Below are 20,581 nucleotides of genomic sequence, written 5' to 3'. Positions count from 1 at the left end.
CCTCTTGTGGTATTTCTTTGATCCAAAAACCCCTTATTGTCACAATCGATCAGCAAGCCTTTCAAACAATTTGCCCATTGATCTTCACCCAAGACTTGTATAAATTGCTCCCTTGATTGGCCAAATGTACCCCAAATCAAATGGGATGATTGATATCTAAAATCCTTGACAATCTCTTGAATTTCAATTGTTGATTTCAATGTAAAAAGCCTTTATGTATTGGCACAGGTCCTAAGTTGACTGCTAAATCCTAATTTCTATTGAAAATTACAGTTTACAACAAAAATCTCATTGCTATCCTCCATTAAATCTAACTGAGAACACCTTTAACTGGTTGAGAAATGTTGAGATACTTAGAGGATAAGCTAGAGAATATGAGAGAATGCGAAGAGAGAGAAATTAGAGTTCCACATGGAAAAACTCTCAAAATTGCATGTTGTTTGCTCTAATATGCAATAAATGCAATCACCTGCTACTTGGAGGTACCAAAATGTTGTCACCAACTTTCAACTGTAGTTGCTAGCCCCTGGGAGTCACCAAATTGTTATCACTTGATCCCCAATGAACCTTTGCTATTGTCCATGCAACAAATGACTAATTTCTTAGAATCTAATCAACAACACCTTTTCTCTCTCCCACACAACTTAGATGAACTAAATGAGTTCCTCATTGCCCCAAACAACCTTTTGCAAAGTTGCAACCTTCTAATCTCATTTTAAAGCAATTTTCAGTCTATTATACATTTGAATTAATTAATTCTAAAAATGAATTTCAATCCCTAGACCCTGCCCAAAATTTGATGTGCCCATCCACAAATTAATTGGCTAGGCCATTTGTAACCGTAAGTGGTTCATTGCCTTAATTGACCCTTGAATAAGCACAAATTAATTAATTAGTGCCTAGTCTCTAGTGTCACTACTAACACTCATTGGCCAATTAACTGTCCTAGGGAAAAATTGACACCAATTGACATCCAAAACCCAACTGGCATAACTTGTCATAACTTTTACCTTTGACACTAACTCCTTTCTAGGGGTCATTGACTTGTTACCATAAAATAATTTTCATATGCATCACATGTGCCTTACAATATTGCACATTTGATTATTAAATTAATCAAATGTTAATAGCAAGAGCAAAGCATCTAAAAAATTTAATGTCCCCATGATAGACCTCCCCCTTGAAATCCCTACAAACATCTTTGATTGAACTGCAATGTGCCAAAGTAAAAACACACTGCATTGGAATTCCATAAGACATTACGGTTAATACAACGTTGGCCATTGTTATCTAACCATGCCATATACCCTATACTTGCTGAAAATTTCTAGCTAGCAAAATCACAACATAAAACTGAAAAATAACCCAAATTTGTTGTTAGAAACTCATTGAATGCATCCACTACTCATATTTCTCAAATGTTATGACCACACAACTACAATAAAGCATATACTCAACATAAGTCATGGTTTAAACTATTAATGACATTCACTAAACATGTTGTCCATGGTACTAGCTAAAAACCATTGAAAAGTGAGCATAAACTGATTGTATGTTGATCTCAAAAATGATAAAAATTTATTTCAAATATGATCCCAACTTGATCACAAACTAACAACAAAAAAATGATGCATAACTGATCCAAAACTAGCAATAAACTAATCATGAACTGATTCCAAACTGATGCAACTTTAGGCAACCCACAAACTACTTTTTGACTTGCTCATGAAGAGGGACTGGATAATAAGGAGTGATGAATAACAATCCATTTCAAATCTTCTTATTGTATTGCTCTAAATTCTTGCATTCCTTTGCTTGATCCTTTACATCAAGCTTATTTCAAGTTATCACAATGTCTACCTCAAAAGTACTTGTCAACCAATTTGATGCAAATATTTTCTTGAATTGTACCCATGTTGATGATGCTCTTTCTTTCATCAAGAGCATGGACCACCACTATAATGCATTCCTCTTCAAGAAAGTGGATACCTTTTGAATTTTAGAGAAGGTGAGGTTTCCCCTTGAATAAGTTATACCAAATTGCTAAATGGAAGTCAAATTTTTCAGTCTATCTTGTGCACCAGTAAAGGACTCAAAACTTCACCCCTTTTCTACCCTCATCATAGTCTTTTGCTACCCAAGACCAAATGAAGCATTTGCATAACCAGCACTCGTTCCTTAAGCCCCATAAGCATTTCGAGATGTAGATGCACTACCAAATATGCCACTTTGTGCTTGGTATCAAACCAATGCTACCATACATAGTGTTTTGCATATTACTAGCCATGCCCGAATATATTGGGCCTTGCACACTATGCATTGGGTATTGTATACCATAGGGAGTTGTACCATACCAGACATTCCCATATGCAGCCCTTGACCAACCAATGCATGAAAAATTGCCACCAAAGTATCTAGGCTACCCCATCATTGTATGCATGTCTAGCTATCCAAAATCTATTGGATTAGCACCTTCATGATGGCCTTGCATTTGTATACCTTGCCTCATAGGTACCAATTATTTCTCTTTATTTACTTCTTTGGGAGCTTCAACTAAAGTCTTGGCACTATATTCGGTGCACCTTGTTGTCTTGAAGGTGTAGAAGACTTCTTCTTCTTGCCCTTGTTGTCCTTTGTTAGAGCATTCAAAAATCGAACAAACTGAGGATCCTTTTCCAATGAAGCAAAGAGATTTATTGTTGTCCTCATCTGATTCTTAAGTTGGTCATCAAATCCCTCTTTCCCTTGTTGGTCATAAGCCTCATTTTTCCTTAAATACCCTACATCTTGACCAACAACAACACTTTCAGCTTGCCATCCATCATGTAAGCCTTATCCAAGATCAAGCATTGCATTTTCTTCTTCCCCACATGAATGTCCATACTGAGAGCATCATCATTACTTGATTCCATCTCACTGCATGAAGATATCTTGATATAATTACTCAACTAAGCACAAAATTCAGCACTAGCATAAAGCTTTGGTTTGCAATCAAGTGCCTCAAGTCCACCAAGTCAAGAGATTTGATGGTATCCCAGCAACAACGGAACCATGAAACCAACCTTCCTTCTTAGAGAGGGTGGTAAAATCTAATCAACCGCTTAATTACAACAATTAGAAAATGAACATAAATTGAAATATGCTCTTTACCATAATATTCAAAATTGGCACCCCTTGTGGTATTTCTTTGACTTGTATTGCTTTTGGATGGAGTACAAACTAAGATATATTTATCTCCTTCGTTGATCCAAAAGTCCCTTACTATCACAACTGATCAATAAGCCTTTCGAGTAATTTGCCCCTTGATCCTTACCTAGGACTTGTACAAATTGGTCCCTTGATTGGCCAAATGTTTCCCCAAATCAAATGGAATGGGCTACCATCTTCAATCCTTGACAATTCCTTAAATTTTAATTATTGATTTTAGTGTACAATATCTTTATCTATTAGCATGTATCCCAAGGTAGCTAATAACCCTAATTTTTGCTGAGAATTACGGTTTACAACACAAATCTCACTACTACCCATCAAATCTATTTGAGAATACCTTCAAATTAGCTAAGAAATGCTGAGATACTCAAAGGATAAATCGGAGAATGTGAGAGAATGCTGAGAAGTGAGAGAAATTAAAGTTTCCACACAAGAGAACCCTCAAAACTACCTGCTACCTCCTCTAAGCTGTAATAAATACAGTTGCCAGTTGCCTAGAGGCACCAAAATGCTATCACCAACTCTCAGTTGCACTCCCAGTCCCTACAAATCACCAAACTATTGCCGCCTGATCCCCAATGGCTGTTGCCTACTCTCGCATGTAGCAAATGATTGATTTTTGGCTTAGAAACAGATCATCAACACCTTTCCTCTCTCCCACATAGCTTGGATGAACTAAATGAGTCTCTCCTAGCCAAATAACATTTTCTCCCATTGCATGGACATTTTAGCCAAGTGGCAACCTTCTGATCTCATTTTCCAATAATTTTCAACCAATTAATGAATTTTTAGTATTAATTAATTCTAAATATTAATTTCATTCCTAAGTTCTGACCCTGTCCAAAATTAGATGTGCCCATCCATAAATTAATTAGCTAGGCCATTTGCAACCCCAAGTGGTCCCTTACCTTAATTGACCCTTAGACAAGCACAAATTAATTAATGACTGCCTAGTCCCTTGTGTCGCCACTAACACTTATTGGCCAATTAACTATCCTAGGGACAAACTAACACCAACTCACATCCAAAACCCAGCCAACATAACTTGTCACAACTTTTGCCTTTGACACCCATTCCTTCCTCAAGGTCCTTGGTTGTTACCATGAAATAACTACCAATGTGCATCACATGTTCCTTATAACATTGCACATTTGATTATTAAATTAATTAAATGTTTTTGGCAAAAGCAAAACATCTCAAAAATTTTACATTCGTGTGACCATCCTCATAGTCTTGATCCACATGACCGTTCCAATCATACTAATCTATCATCTACGCCCTTTAAAGATACATGCAAAATACCAAAAAAAAGTTGCTAATGTGAACAACCTGCTAGTGGATGATGTCACCCCTACATAGATGCTTGCCTCTCTAATGTACAACCACATTGCTAACGCCACCAATATTAAAACAAGCTGGAGAGGGTGTGGGAGCTCACGCTCAACTGCCAAGACCCATAAACAACTTTTTATTACTTCAAACATTTCAAGCCAAGTGTAATGGCTACCTCTCGCATAGTCATACGTTCTCTCACACCTACCAGTGTATGAGCTTACCTCTATGCTTGATCAAGTTCATCCTCCCTCAAAGCACTCCCATAGCTCCACAATCCAAGGTGCAAGCTCGATCCTCAAGCTCCAAGCTCCATGCTTTATTTCCATGAACGAGACAAGAGAAGAGAAGAGAAGAAAAAGAAGAAGAGAGGAGAAGATAGATAGCTTCTTCACTGCTGTCCCTCACCCTCACACACTCACTCTCACTCTCACACTCCCTCTCTCAAGCACAAGCTCAAGTAAGCAAGAACAAGAAGAGAAGAGGAGAGCTAGTTTTACCCACACATAAGAATGAGCTTCTCTATTCACTTTTTGGCTTTTATACATGCCCTAATCCCTTTTGGACACCCACCCATTTTTTACATGACAGCCGGCCATTTTAGCCTAGGTCCTCTTTTCCTATTCCCTTCTATTTACATTGTGGCTTCACCCATGCCCATCTACTCTTTACACATTGCACACGAGGGATCTTGGCACTCTTTTACAAAGATTTAGGGATTCCTTTGCATTTTAAAATGTATCTCTTTCATTTTTGCACTCGTCTTGGGTTTTTAAGGTGTCTTTGCGTTTTTGGTCATTTTCTCTCTTGTTTTTGTAATCGGGCCAACTTTTTCCACTTTTCCTTGTATTTTAAAATTTTCTTTTGCTTCCTTTTTATTTTTTGCCTTTCTTGCACTAGGGTTAACATTACCCCCCTCCCAGTTAAGTGCCAGAGTCCCATGGCACTTGTGGGCTTTGTTGATGAGGGCTCGGGTGATTGAAGGGTTGTGATGGAGGTCGATCATGAGGCCTTGCGGGGATTGGACATGGAGAAGAAGCATATCAAAGTGGTTGAGATTGTGGAGGCCAAGAGTGGATTGAGTGGGTGACAGGGCCTCCGAGGTCGATGGGTTGTCACGGTTGGTTGAATTCACTTGAAAAGGAAAAGGTGTACTACTTAGGGGGTGTGTCTACCTTGCCATGTAGCAGTGCATTGTATCCATGCAAGTAGAACTGGAAGTTGGGTCGAATTGCCTGGGGTGTTTTCCACACTTGAGGACCCAATTCATGTGAAAGGTGGGGTGCAGTCGATGTAGATTAAGGAGACAAGTCTAACCATAGGTGAGTGTGACCTCCCTAGGTGTGTCTTGCCCTTGATGAGCCCTAAGTGTGAAGTGGGGGAATAGAAGGGCTAGGGGGTTAGGCGTTGAGCCACTAACCGAGGCCACCAGACGCACCTAACTTGAGAACCCCTAGGTGTAATGGTTGTGGCACTCTGATATTATAGTGGATTTCATTCATTCTTTCCCTTTTTCTTCATTTTCTCTTTCCTTTTCCTTTTCTTTTTTTGATTTTATTTTTTCTTTCCATTATTTTCTTTTTCTTTTGCTACAAGTAGGAGGAGACAAGCTAGATGCCATCCTTATACTGTTTAGGAGATTCACGTGTGGGGACCTAAGGGATTTGCTAATGAAAGAAAGGCTTAGCATGTAGCCCTTCTAATTAATCCTTACATTGAGTGGGGTAGTTGAGAGGAAAGGATGGTTACATTTTGAACACCTACTATCACTCATATCTTCTAAGGGACTCATGTAAAATCCAGGCAAGAGAGCGGCCCTTAACATCAAGCAAGTCATTGCACAGTTGTCTATCCCTACATTGATGTCAAAATAGAGCAATGGCAGATGCTCTTCTTGTGGTACTAGATTTTTTTTAATAGGAGTCATAAGAGACGGAGGTAATTACAAGTGATAAGGAAGACAGGGTCAGGGCATGTTGTGAACTCATCTAGGAAGTGGGTGATGAAGGCCGGAGGTCTTGAGCTCCACAAACAAGGCACTCTTCAAGGCTGAAGTAGTCTTTCTTGCTCTTGGAGAGTCTCGAGGAGTTGTTTCTCCGCCTCTAGCAACTTTTTGGTTGACTCCTTATCCTTTTGGGTCTTAACCTCCTGCAACTCCTTAAACAGCAGTTTCTTTTTGCTTCTCTCTTTACGGTATTGTGCATGAGCTTGAGTCTTCACTCTTTTCAGCTCCTCTATGAGCTCATCCACAGTCACCTTCAATTGCTCAAGGACCTCTTCCATGTCCCTTTGTCCCTACATGAGCCTTGAAAAATCCGTTCCTAAGCTTGTTTCTTTCTATACCTTCTCCAATGGGAGCTTCTTGGCTTGTCTTAACTGGAGTTTTTGTGTGCCTTCTTCTTTTCTCAGTTCCACCTCCTTCTTTGCTTCTAGCTCTTTCTTCAAGTCATTCAACTACCTCTGATATATAGTCACCTGCTTTTCGTCTTCTCAAGCTAATAGGCAACAAATGCCTCTTTTTCAATCTCTAGCTCTGACATGGCAACCTTTCTTTCCCCTTTCATCTTCTTTAGCTGTCCCTGGAGCTTTTGTACATATTTATCATAATTAGTTGTTGGTGGCGAGGCTAGCGGCATGGATATCATTGATGTTTTTACTTTGGGCTACTTTGGATCTTTTCGAGATTCAGTGTCCCTTGTGGCCGGCCTCTTTGCACCTAACATAGGAGCTTCACCACTGGGCATTGGGCCTAGTTGCTTTGAGCTCAACAAGTACTATACCCATGCCACCATGTTGCTTTGGTCCACTTAAACTTCTGAGGTCTCGAGTAGCAGTAGGTGTGATAGTCAAGGCTAGAGATGGTGGATATAGCGGGGCCTTTTCCTTATCCAACATGATGTGTTCTTGAGCCCTCTCTTCTATGTGGTAGTGCTTGATCTTGGTTCTCCTAGGCTTCTCTTTGTCGACTCTTAAGGGCGGGAGGCCTCAATTGACAACCTCATGGCTAGGGCTAGCTACTCATCATCTTCTTTTTTCAACCTCTCCTTTTCCTCTAGCTACTTCCTCTTTCTTTCCTTTGCTTTTCACAATTCTTCCTTAATCTTCTTGAGCCGCGCATTCTCTTCCTCCTGCTTCTTCGACTCTTCTAGCTGCTTTCTCTTTCTTGCAACTTGCTTAACTTCTTCTCTTTGTACCCTTCCTACTTCCTTGTCTCCTAGGTTTCCCATGGAGGAGTTTCCCTTGAAGGATACTAGAGTCTGCGCCTGTAGTGGTGAATGGACTAGTGATTCATGTATAGGGAAGCACTTTGGAGTTCTTCCACTACTTCAAGCTTTTCCAAATCTCCAAATGGCCTCCTGAATAATCACAGTGAGCACATCTCCAAATCCTATGCTGGAGGCCATGCCCAATGGTTTCTTCCATGCTTTCCCTGATGTGGAAGTCAGGGACTCCTCGCTTGCTGATCTTGCATCTATGGCTAGTGCTGTTGCTGATGCTTCAATGGTTTTCCACACATAGTCATTCCAATTCACTTCGTCTAAGGACCTAGTCATGAGGATCTCCAACAATGGTACTCCAATTCGGCTCATTAAAGCATTGTACCTTTGACTAGTGATGGGACCTAAAACAGGCCGGCCATGCACTAGTCGGACCTCTATCATGCGCTCAACAACCCCACGGCCTTGCGGCTAGGAGCGTGGATGACACATACATCATCTTTCTAAACATCTTGTGTTTGTATCACGTCTCGTAGTCCAACTCTAACCCAATTAACACTCCTCAGAGGGAGTCCCAGCACATTGCCAAATAGCACGAAGAACAAACATAGGAGGTCCTCCCATGGCTGACTGCCGCTACCTCACTGTGACTCTCCTACACCTTGGGGATTGGCCCCTCGATGCGTCGCTAAACATATATAACACAACATCGCACATAGTTCTCTCAAGGTACCAACTAATCGTATCCAGGAATGTACCATACCTCACTTTCCTTTCCCCTTAGACCCAACGCCTAGCCTACAGCTCGGACAACCTTACCCACTCAACGTTAGTCATGTTTCTCTAGAAAGCAATTGCCATGCATCCAGGAGGTATTGTCTGATACCTTTTATCATTTCTTTATGATTTATGCAAATTGTGCATGTCCACGTGCTCAAGCAATTAAAAATCAGCATTTTTGTTTAGTGCAAAAGCATTCTTTCAATGACTTTGACTATCGCTCGTATGCGGCGTTGCATGAACCTAGCACCGAGAAGACCTCGTGCTACTAGGTTCTTAATCTTTAATTATCGACCAACCTAAATGGTATGCATAAAAACCAACAAGCTTTTCATCATTTCATTCAGCATTTAAACACCTTTTATACACTCTACCCCCTCACCCGTTTAGGTTGTGCATGGTGCATAGATTTAGGGTTCATTTTTCACATTTTTATTGTATGAAAAGCAATAAAAACTCACTAAAACATAAAGGTAGGGCTGAACTGAGGCTAAACCTCATACTTCAGACCCCCATACATCCACAAACATGGTTCTTATTTTTCCTTAATTTTCGGCACTCCAAATCCATTATTCCCTTATTTTTTCCCATTTTTTCTTATTTTTCTTGTATTTTTTACAATATTAAATAACTAAAAATTCAAAATGAGTTGTGGGCTGTGGCCCTTAGGTTCATTTGCAGTAAAAACATAAATTTAGTTGGTGTGTCTTATTATATTTTCTATTTATATATCAAAACACCCAATTTTCCCATATTTCTCGTGTTTTACGGGTTTTACCCTATTAATTTTAATCACAACACTTATGATTTTCTGAGCATAAATTGATCAAACTCATAGCAAGCAATATTATAATGCATAATCATCCCATGGGAACAAATATCCATGAAGCAAATTGCATAAAACATCAATTTCCTTTGTAAAAATGAGATTACTGTTCTTTGCGGGTTGCGGGTTTTTATTTGTCATATCTTGGGACTGATTTCCAGCCACCATTAATGCTCATGACAGTCCACAATCAGCACTCTTCCTTCCTCTTGAACCACGGAGCAATCCGGTCTTCATTGGACAAGCATCCACCCTCCATTCTTCTTCTTCTTCTTCTTCACCACATGAATCTGCCCTTAGAAGAGAGAGAGGGAGGAGAGAGAAAGACTGAAATCAGAGATCTTCATAGAGGCCGCCATTGGAGGAGTGAAGGATGGCGATATAGTCAGCAGACAGAGGGGATTCACTACCCAAGATTCATTGGGTGGGTTGCATTCAACCCCATGATCATGATGAGAGAGGAGGGGGTGCATTTTTCGGCGCCTGTAAATGCCTCCTCTCTCCACATTTTTTTCCTCTCTTGCATGAAAAATTTCATGCTACACTAAAAGTTGCATGTCCCCCCCCCCCCCCCCAAAGGTCATGCCCACTTGGCCTCCCAAGTGTCCACCTTTTCATATCTTGCCCATTTCTTGGCTCCTTTCCCGTCCTGGCTCTGATTCGAGCTCTGAAAAATCCTGGGCATCCGGCTTGGCATCCCGCATTGGCCGGTAACTCGTGTCAACCCGCACGACAGTCTGAAAAATTATGAAAAATCAAAAAGTGTCGCTCGAGCGCCATTAAAGCACTTTGCTGCTTAAAATCGTCCTGCCGCCGCCTTCGACATTGAATATTTTTCCCTTGATATTCGTAATTTTTAGCTATTTTTAAGCACTTCTCGGCACCAAAATTCCGCTCTCAACTGGAGAACAGAGCATGGACATTCCTAGCATGCTATAGACATCTCTTTTAGGCCACCTCTCAATTTTGTTGACCAAGCCCAATACTCTTTCCACCAATTCGGGGCTTATTTCAACTTTGACTCTATGAGTTTCTTCTCCTTATCTCACCATTATAGTGTCACGGTTCTTGTTAGCATTAAAAGTCCATAGAAATTCCGTGCACTTGCTGTAATCCATAGCTTGTCCAACCTTCTCTATGTACTTGCTCAAGTTGCATTGGTCGACAATCCACTTCATAGCTTGTTCTTCCATGACTATGTCTTCCAAGTTCATGATATTCGTGAACTTGAACTGGTTGAAGGCCCTTATTTTAGCCATTAGGCCATACTTCACCTGCCCTTCTTCTGTGAACGGAAGCTTGTTTCCTTTGTCTTGACCTACCATGTTGGATTCATGTCATGACATTACAGCTCATCATTAGTTTTCTTAAGACAACTCTTTGCGACAAGATAAGTAGATAATGAATGCAAGCTATGAAAATATGAAATGCTTAAGTTTAGAATGAAAACTTTTGCTTCAAGCAATCCACACATTCCAACCAACATTCCTATTTTTTTTCTTAATCATAAGTTGACCTTCATCCATATTTTTAGCTTTTAAAATTTGATTGAGATCTTAAGACATGTCTTCTTTTCCACCTTATCCCCTCATCCCCTGAGAATGATGTAAATCCTTCCTAGGATTGGAGGATGAGAGGTTAAGGGTAGTAAGTGCATGTTGTGGTGCTTCACTTTTGCATGAGCCAAGTGTTGAAGTGTGGGTTATATTTCAAGTGAGCATGTTGGTCCATGTCACGAGGTCGAATGCCTACATGGGTAATGTAGGTTAGGACATTAGTAGGAAGTCGTTGGACTTGATCCTGTTGGCAAAGTGTAGCTCTTCCTCAGTAAGGATTCAATCTAAATAGAGATGGGCCATGTCATGATCTTCTAAGGGTCGATTACAAGTGATGGCCAATATTCTAAAGGAGATAAAAGCTACATAAGTGGGGTCATACTCAAATGTTTTGATGGTGCATCTTTGCTTGACATTGGTCGCAATTGGGCATCCCTCTTGCTCCCATTAGAGACAGAGAGTATACCATTTACATAGAAAGCAAGAGTCACTGACAGTCAGCTTTTTAAGTTCTTCTAGCTCTTGGCTTATGGCAGAGACTTTGCTCTTGCTATAGGAGGTGATTAGTCTCCGTTTATGAGCTTGCTCGCAAGAAATTTCATTGGCAGTTAGTTCCTTGGCTACCATGGGGACTTTAATGAACATGAATTTAGATTTTTCCAAGTGCATGATAGCATGCATATATCAGTTTTTGCTAAAGGCTCTTCTAGGAGACCTAATTTCACAACTGCTCATAACTTTCAGTAAACATAGTGAAGGTGACATCTAAACGTCTAATGCAAGTGATCAAGTCACCCCCATGCTCTCGGCTAAATTTGAGGCCAAAGTGAGAATAGATCGATGCTCATAAGAGGGTTTAAGGCCCACGGGAGGTTGGGGTTTGATTGGGCTAGATAACTCAGCAATTGATGCTCGGTGCGTGGATTGGTCAATAGAGTGTTTCCCGATGCCACTAGTTACAAATCCTTTATATCAAATATTATTGAGGAATTTAATAACATGATGAAACATTAAACCAACATGATTACTAAACAGTGTCGGTAGATCACTGTGGATGCTAATTTCTTAACGTGTCAATAAAATCTCATGAACACTAGGAAGCCTTAAGCACGTTCATCAAGGTTTAGTTGTGAATAATTGGTGTGGTGGTCAACACTTCCCTTGAAATTGTCCCAATGTTAAATGTGACATATGCGGGAAGTTTAGCCACTTAGCCAATACTTGTTAGAGCAAGATGAGGTTCCTTCAACAAGGAAGTAGACAGTTAGGTCCTATTAATCACTAAGGACAAGGAAATCATCTTCAGCAAGATGAGGGACCGAAGCACATTTTACAAAGAGGAAAGGCTATTGCAAAGGAACTACCTAGTAATAGTGGTATAAGTTTGATTAAAGCAGTGTGTGTTAATGCCATTGATACTTCCAATTTATGAGCAATTACAAGAGGTCAAAAGGCCAAAGAGAGAGATAAAGATAATGTAAAACTTGTTGAGGCAACCTCTAAACAAGATGATAAGGGCAAGCCTTGACATACAAAGTGACCCTTTGAAGGCTATTGATGGTAAAGTAGACCTAAATAAGGAGTCAACAAAGAAGAAAGTGAACACCAAGAAAGAGGCACCTAAGCATATGAAGTGAACAAGAGAGTGGATGGTTTGGCAAGAGAAGAGAACTATTACTAACTTTTAAGAAATTGATCTAACAAGTTCTCTTTGTGAGGTCAAGCTTGATGTTAATCTCCTGCAACTAATTAAACTATCCTAAGAATATGAAGTGACCAAGAGAGTGGATGGTTTGGCGGGAGAAGAGAACTATTGCTAACTTTCAAGAATTTGATCTAACAAGTTCTCTTTGTGAGGTTAAGATGTTAATCTCCTGCAACTAATTAAACTATCCTCAGGAGTATGTAGGGAGTTTAAAGAGATCCTTTGCATTGGATATATTATCAAACCCTTGGGTATAGCCTATGTTGGTGATGATTAGTTTGAGCATGTCGAAAAACATTGGCCAAGGGTACTAGCTTATGTTGATAATATATTGGTGAACCATGCCATAATTTGTGGATACAAGATACTCCATTAATATTATGAGCTCAAAATTGATGGTGACTGTGAGATTAGAGATCCAAAAAGATGCATCCATAGTTATAAGGATAGCTTATGATAGTTTGAGACAATCAAAAGATTGTATTACTAAAGTCCATGTAATTGTGGCTAATGTCGAATGTATCCTGGATTTTAGGGTCAATAGGTTTTGCAAGGCAACCAAGCTACCAAGTGCTATTATGAAGGCTGTGGATCTTGCAAATTTGACTGTCAAGTTAGCATATCGGCTGGTCATTTGATCTTTGGTAGAGGTGTGAGACGAGTTATAATTGATGCTTACTCGAAATCACCTTAAAGCGAGAGAGCACCTAAATCCTCAACGCAATTAGATGCGCTAGAGGGGCCTTCTTGTAGTGAGACTTCATCGAGTAATGAATCAAGAGAGAAGTCTACAATGGAAGATGTTTACTAGGTAACTCTAAACGAACCTACAGAAGCTCAAGTTAGAATCAAAGACACGGATGTGATAGGAATAGACCTTGGTCTGTTGAATAATTTGTGGTTGATCAAATTAGGATCTATGCTTAGCATGGAAAAAAGGAGGGACTATTTATCCTTAATTGAGGAATTCTACATTATATTCACCTTGAATTATGATGAATTAAGGTTTATTTCTCCCACTTTAGCCATGTATACTATTTTCATGAAAGAGAAAAGTTGCCTTATTTTTTAGGCTCAAGCCTTTGAGTTAAGGAACGGGCTATTCGCAGAGTTACGAATATTACATAAGGTTGGCTTGATATTTCTTGTGCAACACACAGAGTGGTGTTTAGCCATTAAGAAGAATAATAATAAGAAAGTTTGACTTTTCATTGATTTTAGAGTGCTTAACAAATAAATAGTTAATGATTATCATCCATTGCCATTCATTGGTTAACAACTAGCAAGTAGAGATATATATTCCTTCATGGATTGTTTTGCTAGCTACAATCAAATGGCCATTGTAGAGGAAGACAAGTTAAAGATAACATTTGTAATCATGTTTGGAACCTTTGTGTATCATGTCATGGCCTTCATATTATATAATGCATTGGGTTCTTGGCAACATACAACTGACAAAACCTTCGGTGACTATTATGGCCTCTCAAGACCACAACAGAAACACAAGAAATACCAATCTGCCTGAAATATACCTATTGCTACATAAAACTTCTTGAATCGATTTATAGTCATATTAAATATTTAATATTCAAAAACAAGATGCAAACATAAAATACATATTATGGTCATCCATAAAACACCACTGTTGAAAAATATCAGTCAAATTATAGTCATCACAACCATTCCTGAATGAATAACTTAAAACAGATTGCATTAATTATCAAGAGGCCAAGATAGATTCAAATAACTAGACATATGTGACCCAATATAGGTGTTTTTCAAGTCAATTGCAAACATTTACTTTCCAAGTCATGAACCTTATGAGTTAATGTGTATTTTTCATGTAATAAGGACTCATTATCCTTGAAATAAGCACATCACTAAGCATTGCATACGGCCTAGACATAAACCAATAAATCTCTCCAATAGCATATTCCACACATTTTTGCCATTGCCCAACAAAGCATTTTTCATATCATGCACTTTAGATTTTAAAATCACAGATCAATCTACATCAATATCAAGGTTTTGCAATATCTATCTTCAACTTCATGAAGAGGCTGAAATCTCTCATACAAGAGTTTATGCTCAAACTGCAAGTCAACATATATGTCCTTGAAACTCTCCATTCTAGCAACACATTTGGTTCTAAGTGCATGAGTATACTCTTCAAATAAAGCTATCGATATCTTGCCCTTGTCAACCACCTTTTGCATCTCTACAATCTTTTCAATATGCTTTAATTCCAATGCATCAAACTCAACTTGCTTTTCTTATAGCTGCTTAGCCAAATTTTCAAATTTCTGTTGCTCATTAAGCAGCTAAACCTAGAGGTTCTTAATCAATGATGTAGTATGAGCGCCATGCTTATCCAGTTGTTGGAGATAACCTGTTGTTCTCTACAAAACATCAACCACAACCGACATACTATTAATTCACAAATTATCTGCTACAAAATGCTAAAGAATACTAGGGGCATTAACCCCATGAACATCAATATGCTCATCCACAACTTTATTCTTCTGCATACTCCTCAACCATATTTTCCCAATCCTCATCTTCTTCCTAAAGTGCATTTGTCCTTCACCTTGAGATGCTTCCAAATTGCCCTTTTTTGATACATTCATTGAAGTATCACTAGTATTCCCTTTTGCAAATTTTGATGCAACCTGTTTAGCATAATTCTCCTCATATCTGACTTGCAACAAATCTCTATAAATATCTTTATTATGCTTATCACCATTGAACATAACATCAATAGTATCATCCTACTAAGTTTGTTGACAACTATCATATTTATCATCAACATCATTCAATCCTGCAAACTATTTCGATTCAATTTTAGGAAATATTCTAGAGTTAAAGTAGGATGTAAAGTCCTAGCACACTCATACAAGGTAGCAAAAAAATATCCCAATGTTAACTTATAAAAATCTTCTTGGACTTTGAAACATTAACTTTAGCCATAATTCTATCATGTATTAACCCTACCCAATTCAGTATCCCAATATGTTTAGCATAGTAAATAATGGCATATGTCTCCCGCACAATACTATTACTTTTGATGAACATCATAAACTGCTCCATGGACTAGCACAATTGTAATTTCTAGGCTGGATCAACCTTTTTGAGCACATAAATATTTTTAGGACCTGTAGGATTTATGAATGTCTAATACATTTGCTCTTCTGAACATGTCCATGATGTTGGATTGGCATTCAATGGAAGATTAAAAAACATGACTAACCACATCAGCATTCAACTCCATTTTCCTTGCAATTCGACCATTTGCCAACCATAATATATCTAATTTCAATTATGCATGAACATTGGAGGATGAGCTCTCCCATGGCAACTATGCATAGGCACATAGCTTGATTTTATCCAGCCATATACAATGTACATCCTCATTGACATCAAGAACCAAAGTAGAATCAACAAAGGGAGTACCCATAGCACTCGAGCTAGAAAGAATATCAGCATGATAGGAGTTACCTCTTCCTCTTTGGTTTGCCTGAACCTATCATCATTGCCACACTCAACATTTTTATCATCATTAACATCTACGCGAGCACATTTGGAGAGCATCAGCTTATGAGCAGATGACTCATAGGTATGTGTCATTACAAGTGCAATAGCTTGATCATGAAGTGGCAATGGTGAGAGAGAGAAGCGACCTACTTTAGAATCCATTTGCATTGAGAAGTCAAAGTCCAACTTGAGTTTTCCCACCCTTGTGCCGAATGTCAAATCACTCTCATGTGAGTATGACTCTTCACACAAATAACTATCCCTAACTTATTGCCTTGTCCAAGTAGAAATAATAATATTAATGGTTGTATAATAAGGTTGAACAAACCTTTTAAGCCTAAACCCATTCACTGCAGGTTTTAAAACATTGCCTTTCATGTCCTTCAAGAAAAATGTGTCTTGTCCAAGGTCCTTATGGATAACAAGTGGTCTAGTATACCCAAGCTTCAATTTTCCCAGAAATTTTCCAAGTCTTGAATTATATACTATATCCCAATCGCCCTCTTCAAAAATTTTCTTTTTGACATGCCTATTCACCCATGCTTGTCTCTTAGAATGTGCAATTTTTGCAACATAGGTAGCTAACACTCTATGCTCCTCTAGTTTTAGGAGTTGTTCTAGCCTATATTGCACTAAACTTTTAGTATCCAACCTATTCTCTACAGCGATTCTCAAACTAGAAACCACAAACTCCATCGGCACAAGTACCTATAATCCATAAACCAACCTGAAAAGTGTGAGTCCTCTAGTAACCTTATATGTTGTTCTCAATGCCCACAATGCAGAATCCAACTTGACATCCCAATCCTTCTGGTTGTTGTAGAGGCAAGTTCACACTCAACCGCCAAGACCCACTGACCGCTTATTGTTCAAGCGTTTCAAGTGAACACCTATGGCTATCTCTCACCTAGCCAATGCACCTTCTATCCTACCTGGGTGTAATGAGCTTACTTTGATGCCTAAATGAGTTTCCTCCTCCCTCAAGCACACTGGTAGCTCCATGATTCATGATGGGAGCTCAAGCAACCTCAAGCCTTCACCTTCAAGCTCCATCCTCCATAGTTGCACGCAAGACAAGAGAAGAGAAGAGAAGAGAAGAAGAGAGGAGATGATGGAGAGCTTCTTCTCCTTGATCCCTCACCCTCACACTCCCTCTCTCAAGCACACACAAGCAAGCAAGAAGGAGAGAAGAAGAGAAGAAGATGAGTCCACTTTTCCATACACCAAAGAATGAGCTCCTCATTCACTTTTCAACTTTATATACAAAACCCTAAATCCCTTTTGGGTGGTCATCCCCTTATGGGGCCCTTTTTTACATGGCCAAGCCCTCTTTTCCATTGTTCTCCTATCTTGCTAACTTCCTTCCTACTGCCCATCTACCTTTATAATTTTCACATGAGGGAGCCTAGCACTCTTTTACAAAAAGTTTTAGGGGCGCTTTGCATTTAAAAATACACTTTTTCATTTTGACTTAGCTTTTGAGGATGCCCTTGCTCTTTCGGTCATTCCCCTTCTTGCTTCTTCCGTTGTGTATGATTTCCTTATGGGCCACCTCTTTTAGCTCCCAACTTGCACTTTTCCACTTTTTCCACTTTCTTCTTGTGCTAAGGTTACATTACCCCCCTCCTAGCCTAGTGGCAGTCCCATGGCACTGATGGATAATAGTTGGATGGTGGGATGGATGTAGCCAGATGGCTTTTTTGAGTTTGTATATAAGCCCTTGCAGGGGATGGTGTTGGATGGTTCGGCCCTTGAAATTGAATATGGTGTTGGGCCTGGTCCTTCACTGACGCAAAAAGTAGGGGGATTTGTCTTTTAAAATTGAAGATAAAGTTGGGGCAAGTCCCTCTCTGACTTGACCTTGAGTAGATCTGTCCCTTGAAATTGAAGATAGTGTTGGACGGATCCTTCTTAGCGAATGGTGGATGGACAGCTCCATTTTTTAAATTGGAAAGGGTGTTGGATAGATGCCTCCTCACACCTTCCGATGATGCTATGACTTGAGCTGATCATGGCTTCTCCTTATTCCCTACAAGTTGCCTTACTACTTCACCTATGGCCATGCGAGGAAACCTTGCACTTTCTATAAAATGGATTACATTGCCCCTTGTGCTTTCCTTGTGAGAGCCCTGGGAGGTGCTCCCTCACCCTTGAGAGAGCCTTGCTAGAATATTTGGTGCTTTCCTTCATTCTGGAGAGGGCATCCTTCATCCTTGACAAGATCTCCCTCATCCTTGAGAGAACCTTGCCAAAGTAGTTGGAGTTCCCCCACATTTGTTCATAGATTGCCTTGTCCTCCATATGTGTGCTTGAGCAAAATGAGCTTCTTCATTCACTTTTTTACGAGGGCTTCCTTGGTTTTCTTCTACGTCGTGTGGGCTGCATGGTGATATATCGTGTAACATTACCCCCCTCCTAAACAATTGCAAGTTCCATGACACTGCAGTTTTGAGTTGATGAAGATTCGATGATTAAAGGGCAGTTGTGTGAGTCAATTAGGATGCGGTCTCATGGGGATTGGTTTTGAGGAGGGGTTGAATAACCGATTAAGGGAGTGGGGGCCAAGAATGTATTGGTTGGATGATGGGGCCTCTCAAGTTGGCGGATTGGAACCTTTTTTTATACCTAAAAAGAAAAGAAGCTGCACTACCTGGGGGTGTGTCTTCCTTATCGTGTGGTGCATTGTGCTTGTGCTAGTGGAACTAGAAGTTGGGTCGGCAAGCCTAGGTGTTGTCCCAAACTTGAGGACCAAGTTCGTGCATTGTTGGAGGTGCAGTGCACATCTTAGGGAGACATGTCTAGAAGTCCAGCCCTTGAGGTGCCCTAAGCATGATGTTGGAAATCAAAATGGGCTAAGGGGTTAGGGACAGGGCCGGCCTACCAAAGCCATTGGACATTACTAACTTGAGGATCCCTAGGTGCAATGAGTGTGATGTTTTTTTTTTCCACACATTGATTCAGCCCATAGAATAGATATATTGGCCATCATTGGAGGTCAAAAAGAGTGGTGGGGGTATCCTTGTGGTAAAAACATCCCTTTAAGGAGCCTTTGCTTTCAAACCCCTTTCAAAAGTTGGCCCTACGTCTTCAGTCGGCCTTTGCCTCTCTTCTCCCCTATGCTCTGGTGGCTCTGCTTCTATGGGCTCTGCAATTTGCGTTTAGTTGTGTAGCCCGTGCCTTAGAGCCTTCTGGGTGATCTCTAGCTTTTTCTTTAAGGACTCAATGGCCTCCTCTTCTTCAGATTGTGTTTCATCCAAGAGAGTGCAAAGGAAGGTGTGTTGTTGGGCTTCCAAGGTCACATGTGTGGCCTCTGCCCTACTCTCTACTAGCACTTTGTCACCTTCTACAAGGGCTAGTTAGCGCACTAAGGTACTCACTCTTTCTTCACTTCAGTTCACCCAATCATTTGCTTTTTTCCTCATATCTTCCAAGCTTTCATTGTGCTTGCGTGCTAATGCCTTTAGTCATCCCTCTTGTTCTTTGATTTCTCTTTTCAAGCATTGTTATTCTTCAAGCTTTAACGCTAGCCTTTGTTCCACATTTACTATATACTTTAGGTGACATTAGCTTCTCTCTTCTTCTACTACTACTAGCTACTCTACAACATCTCAAATTTTTTCATTTTCTTTTTGCAGTTCTTTATATAGTGCCACTAGCTCATCAAAATTGCATTGTAGGCTCATAAGACTGTGTTCCGCTGCAATTTTTGCTTGACATATCTAATATTCTCCTCCCTTGGCCTCGAGCTTCTCTTTTAGCTCCTTGATCTCTCTTTGATAAATGGCCACTTGCTGGGTTCTTTCTAACTAAGAGGCTGTGATTGTCTCCCTTTTGTCCTCGAGCTTAGCTATGGCTATCTTGTTATCAAACCCTTTTCTTGGTCACTAAGGGCGGCAAGTTTTTGGGTGCCTTGGAGTTGGTGCTTGGACCTTCGTGTCAGGGTGGACTCATGGATGCCAACTCTTCTTGCCTTGAAGGTTGCTCCACTGAGAGGCGGATAGTGAGAGCTATGTCTTCTTCCTCCTTCTTCTTGAGCTCCGTCTCTTCCTCCTCATCTCTTCTCTTTCTATCATCCTTAGCTCTTCTGGATTCCTCTTTTATTCTCTTTGCCTCATCCCTTTCTTCTTTCTTTTGTCGTTCTTTCGTGCTTTGGGACTCACTTTGTGCTTTGTGTAGGTTTGTTTTCTCCTTCTGCTTCCTCTCTTCTTTGGCCTTCTTCTTCTGCGGAGTCTGTTTCTTTGACTTCATGGACCTTCCTTGGCCAAATGGTGCTTCTTGCTCTCCTTTGTCCTCACTCATGATCCTTTCGTTGGACTGCTTTTATCCTTGGTGTGGAAGAGACCTCTTTGGCATTTTACAATTTGCCTCACCATCTTGTGCTTTCCCTAGTACTTCTCTAATGATGGCTATCAAGATTCCTCCG

Source organism: Lygodium microphyllum, chromosome 1 (genome assembly GCF_053477565.2).
Source record: "Lygodium microphyllum isolate KBCC chromosome 1, Lygodium_microphyllum_v1.1.10, whole genome shotgun sequence".
In the NCBI taxonomy this organism is placed as follows: domain Eukaryota; kingdom Viridiplantae; phylum Streptophyta; class Polypodiopsida; order Schizaeales; family Lygodiaceae; genus Lygodium; species Lygodium microphyllum.
The sequence above is the reverse complement of the archived record's forward strand: the minus strand, read 5'-3'. Positions refer to the sequence as shown.